The 6,063-nt window shown below is 35.9% G+C and overlaps 1 long non-coding RNA gene across 1 annotated transcript; it reads right to left on the reverse strand.

Annotated features, from left to right (window-relative positions):
- Positions 1 to 3,040: 3,040 nt before the first annotated feature.
- Positions 3,041 to 5,544, reverse strand: LOC130911694 (uncharacterized). The gene is made up of 3 exons (XR_009062397.1): positions 3,747 to 5,544; positions 3,466 to 3,618; positions 3,041 to 3,256 (listed from the first exon to the last, which is right to left on the reverse strand). It is a non-coding gene; the product is annotated as an uncharacterized LOC130911694 (long non-coding RNA).
- Between the last annotated feature and the right edge of the window lie 519 nt (positions 5,545 to 6,063).

Below are 6,063 nucleotides of genomic sequence, written 5' to 3' on the forward strand. Positions count from 1 at the left end.
TGGAAAGGGGTGTGAAAAACTATGGGGAGAGATTTGTCTCAAAAATATTCTCACAAATACTTTCGCGATTTACACATATCTTTTGTCGATGCACAAATATATCCAAGATTTTCACATGTATTTTCGAGATCCACAAATATATCCATGAGTTTCACATGTGTTTTTGTAATCCACTAATATATCCTCGAAATTCACATGTGTTTTTTAATGTTGTGCGTGCACTCATCATGAATTATTGTTTGCAAACATTCGAATTGTATTTGTGAATCAGCGGCCGCGTGCATTTATTTTTGAGACAAACATAACAAGAACAAGTGCATTGGCGATTCACACGTGTTTTTCAAATTCACAAATACATCCGCGATTCTCACAAATACATGAGTGATTTTCACATGCGTTTTTCAGATCCACAAATACGTCCGCGTTTTCCACAAGTGTTTTTCAAATCCACAAATACTTCCGCAAGTTTCGCATGTTTTTTAATGATGTGCGTGCAATTATCATGACTTGACATTTTTTAAGTATTCAATTTTGCTTGTGAATTGCTGGAGCTGTGTTCTTTAACAGCAAACACGCGCATTTCTTTTTGAGACAAACGTCACTCGATGTTTCACCAAGATTTTCTCACACACAGTAAGCCGAGAATTTTCACGTGTCTCAAATAACCTCCGCCTTCATCTGATAGGTGGCAGTTTTGAGCGCATAGACTATAAAAGTATGATTCCCAAACTTCAAGAACTATCAAGACTGTCCGTGTACCTTGAGGCCGTTTGTTTTTCCTTCTAATTTGGGAAAATAAAAAACGAAAAACGAACCTTAATCCGTTTTTACAATGTCAATTTATTGAACTGAAGTCGAAAAACAAAATACGACCAATATTTGTTTTCCTCCGAGTTCGCTTTTACAATGAGCCTTGAACCGGAAAACGATGTTTTTCTTCAATAAGGCCTCGTCTTCCGGGTCATGGCTCATTGAATTCTTTGCAAAAACAAATCTTTATTTTTGGACAATTAGAGGCAGAAGACACTTTTTGTGTCACAACTTTTTAATGGCACCTATGTTTTACGCGGAGTTTTGGGATTATTTTCAGTTACCAGTTAGACCTAAGCAATATGCTAGTGTTGATGATGCGATTCCTTCAGGATTCATTATGCTGTGCAGAAATGTAAACATGCCATTTCAAACTTTATCTCCTCCAAATATACTAAATTCAAGTGTGGGGAAATTATGTTTACTACATAACAAAAATTTGAATAGATATACTCGATCTCTATTTCAGAACGAGATTAGATCCAAAGCATATGTTAAGTCTTTTTGGAGATATCATTTGGTCCACGCCTAAGTATGGACTATCCCCAATATGTTTCGGTTGACAAGTAAGGTCAAAGAAGTCGCTTTCAAAATTATCTATAGATAAGTACTATCCTGCAAACCACTACATGAAAAAAATTAAAGTGGGACATTGATACAGAGACAGTTCAGCACCTTTTTTGGACCTGCTCTTTTTCCAATAAATTTTGGAAAGAACTTTGCAAGTTCAGAATCAGGAGCCTACACATGTGGACTTCAAACTCAAATGGGAAAATGTCTTTTTTGTTTTTGTTTCTATAAGAATCTCAAGAAAGAGATTGTTTCTATTATTAATCTTGTCATTTTGTCGAAATTCTACCTACACAAATGTAAATTTAGCAAGCTGTTACCTTCTTTTTCTCACTTTCATAACGAGACTGTGTGCTACATAAATCTGTTTAAAAAATCAAATAATCTAAAAGCGGAAAATAACAATATTTGTGGAAAAACTTGAATCTCTTTGTGAATAATTGCTCACAGCATTATTCATTGTTTTTTTGTTTTTGTTTTGTTTTGTTATTTTCCTGATGTGCAATGTTTGAAATGTTTATAACCCCCTGGCATATTTGTGCTGTTGTTTTTTTTTTTTTTGTTAATAAAAACAAATATTGGACATATTTTGTTTTTCGACTTCAGCTCAAAACCAGTAATTGGTAAAATGGATTAAGTCTCGTTTCCGTTATTGAATTAGCAGTTTTTAATTGGGAAACGGGAGATGATTCATTTCTCTTTTTTTTTTTTTTTTTTTTTTATTAACACACATAAAAACAAAAAATGGAATAGGGTAGGTTTTCCAACGGACCCAAGACACCTGTTTATCTGTTGCCCGGTGTAATGTCACCCGCTAGGTGTCCGTATGTGACCTGGGGATGGGGATGGGGATGGCGTGGCTCTGCGGTAGAGTAGTTGTCCCCCAACCCAGAGGTTGTGCAATTCTCTGCCCTGATGAACTCGCCTAAGTATCCTTGAGCAAGATACTGAACCCCACATTGCTCCTGGTGCTGCGTCACCTGTATGTAGATGGCGATGTAGTGTAAAGCGCTTTGAGCGCCTTGAAAGGTGGAAAAGCGCTACATAAGTAGAACACCATTTGCCATCTGTGTTGATGGGCACTTTTGACCTTTCTATGCGCTCAATACTGCCGCCTATCGGACTGAGGCGGAGGTTATTTGAGACACGTGAAAATTCTTGGTTTACTGTGTGTGAGAAAATCTTGGTGAAACATCGAGTGACGTTTGTCTCAAAAAGAAATGCGCGTGTTCGCTGTTTAAAAAAAAAAAAAAAAAAAAAAAAAACACAGCTCCAGCAATTCACAAGCAAAACTGAATGCTTAAAAAATGTCAAGTCATGATAATTGCGCGCACATCATTAAAAAAACATGCGACATTTGCGGAAGTATTTGTGGATTTAAAAAACACACGAGGAAAACGCGGACGTATTTGTGGATCTGAAAAACACGTGTGAAAATCACTAATGTATTTGTGAGAATCGCGGATGTATTTGTGAATTCGAAAAACACATGTGTGAATCGCGAATGCGCTTGTGTGAGAAAATTTGACCGTTTCTTGTTATGTTTGTCTCAAAAATAAATGCACGCGGCCGCTGATTCCCATATACAATTCGAATGCTTACAAACAATAATTCATGATGAGTGCACGCACTACATAAAAAAAACACATGTGAATTTCGAGGATATACTTGTGAATTACAAAAACACATGTGAAACTCATGGATATATTTGTGGATCTCGAAAATACATGTGAAAATCTCTGATATATTTGTGCATCTACAAAAGATATGTGTGAATCGCGAAAGCATTTGTGAGAATATTTTTGAGACAAATCTCTCCCCATAAAAAACTAATTGGGGGAAATCACACTTCAATCTTCTTTTCAGCATATCCCGCCTGAAACAAAGTTAAAGGGAAAGATGAGCACAAGACACACATATTCACATCACACACACCCACATAATACATTCACTCTTGCGCTTATATTTCTCATTCACACAAATACACCAAAGAGAACAAAATGAAACGTTCTCTCAAGGCTTTTTTTCAGAGACTAAATAAAAAAAAAAAAAAAATACTTTTTAGTATGAATATTTATAAATTACCTGTAGTCTGAAGCATCAAGATCCTCATGGTTCTTCACGATGTTCACGAACAACCTTCTTGGCTTGTCCATTCTGAGCACTTCTTTGTCAACGATAATCCTTTGACGGATCACTTGTTCACAAAAGAGTTTGTAGCTCTCAGCATAGGGTTGTCTGAAACACACACACACACACGCACGCACACACCCACACACACTTAGGATGTGCAAAGAGTAACGCTTTCGATGCTTTGGCTAAAGGCAAGCAGAATACAAGTGACATGTTGTTGACCAACGCTTTACCTTTGAAATGTGTCATTTTACAGCGAACTTATCCACATCAGCACCAAGTCCAAGCCCACCAAGTCCAGGAAAGAAGTGCCCTTCCAAAACAACTGTCATATGAAAGTGCAATAGATGCTTTTGCATCAGTGAAGACAAGGTGAGTAAGGTTATAGGTCGAGGTGAAAAAAAGTTGCATTTTAAAGTGTTCGGTTTGTCTTTATATAGGTTTGTGTTGGTGGGGGGTGTTAATCATATTGTAACAACAATTGTAAAAGTCATCAAGATTGTGTTCAACTGCAGGTTTTTTGTTGTTGTTTGTTTTCCCTTCGGTCATTAAAAGTTCAATTATCCCTCCCCCTCCAGCACCTCAACCTATATGTATTCATGATCCAGATCAATTGAGATCACAGACAATGGTTTTGGAGCTAAGTTTTCTGTTGTGTTGAAGCACATGTCTTTTGGACATTCTCTTCCTACGTTTGATACATTATGACAAAACACACACACAAGCACCACATACAAAATTATCCATCTCGCAATGTGAAACAAAACACCTGGAATGTGAAGCGTTGCATTGAAAACCTCAGTCCATGTAGAACTGTAACATATATGTATTTATTTTTTATTTTTTAATGTTAATTTTATTTATATATGAAAAAATACAATTATACATTAATACAAATCTATTGGGTTTATTGATAATTTATTGATTAAAAAATCATTAAGATTATAATGGAATTAAAAAAAGTAGATATTTATTTATATCATAGGTAAATACTATGACCCTTTAGTGTAAAACTAAAACTAACCAAAACTAAACTACAAGAGTATTTAACTGCCATTAGTCAATACTTAGTATTATATATTTAGTGTTATTATATTTAGTAATACTACTACTAATAATAATATAGTATTATATAATACTATAAAATTAAATTAAAAAATAAATTATTATGAATTTATTAAATTTATTATTATTAAATTAAAATTATTATTATACAATTTAATAGTAATATTTAGTGTTATTTTTTTTTAATTCATAATAATTTTAATAGTTTTAAAATAGTTATATATATACATTTGTATTAATGTATAATTTTGGTTCGTTTAGCTTACTACTGACAACAACAGAAGTGCGCTTATTCTTAACTGGGAGGACTGGCTATGGATTCTCACGTTTCTGTGCCAATGACGGTGCTAGACGTCCAATCCATTTGCAGCCTTCCAAGGCAAACCGAAGTGAATGTTTCAGGTTTTCAGTCAGTGGCGGTCAGTGAGTTAAATGAGTGGCATATCAATGCTTAAAGTCAGTCGTTAGTTTTAAATAGGCTTTACTACACCCTTTTTTCAAAAGTTCACAGTCGGATCAGAAAGTGTCTCAAAACCGCGGATGTATAACGTATTGTTTCCATTGTTTCAAATGAGACTGACAGTTTGCTTAATATGTCTAGTAATCTGACAAGTATACATTTCCCCGAGGTGGGGCCAATAAAATGCCCTTTTATATTGATCCCCTAATGATCTGAAGAAACAAATCCAGTCCCAACAACGTTTGCAGTGAGGCACCTTGAAGTCAAATAAAAACGTGAACTCACCAAGCGAAGCCCAAATGCCAAGCACGGTCAACGCTTGGAAAAGGAGCGATTGTGCCTTCTTCATCTCTCAGGTCCAGATAGAAGATCAGCCAGATAAACTTCAGAGGAGAATTTAATACGACGCAAGCCTCTTTCGCTCTGTGACAGACACACAAGCTTGACTACGTCACGCACGCACGCACGCACGTCCAACGACACAAAGGCTGGAGGATGACGCTCTAAAGAACTCGTGCATCAAAAGAAAACAAACATACAAACAAAGAAGAATTCGTGCATCAAACACGTCTCAACGTCACGTGGAACATTTGGAAATTAGGGTCGTACTAGTGATGGAGAAACCTTAGCTTTCTGAAGCAGTAAATATATATCAAGCAACGTGTCGAAATGGTTCATTCAGTGTTATGAAGCATTTGCCACGAATCAGTGTGGTGAGTCACGACAGACGACACTGCTTCACCGCTGCTTTCTGTACCGCTGAAGCAAATGTGTTGAGATGGTTCCGTGCTACGAGGCATTTGACACAATTCAGTGTGGTGACATCTTCTGGACAAAAATATATTGAATTGTCATCTAACCAAATGACCAAGTGTCATCTGAACAATGAAACCTGTGGGTGGTATGGTGGTTATATACTATGTCTGATGTGCGAGCAGTAGTGGGTTTGACCACTAGCCTGAAATGTATTCTTTATTCTTCCCCCAGATTAATAAAAAAAATAAATAAATAATAATAATAATAAT

Source organism: Corythoichthys intestinalis, unplaced genomic scaffold (assembly GCF_030265065.1).
Source record: "Corythoichthys intestinalis isolate RoL2023-P3 unplaced genomic scaffold, ASM3026506v1 HiC_scaffold_84, whole genome shotgun sequence".
Classification (NCBI taxonomy): domain Eukaryota; kingdom Metazoa; phylum Chordata; class Actinopteri; order Syngnathiformes; family Syngnathidae; genus Corythoichthys; species Corythoichthys intestinalis.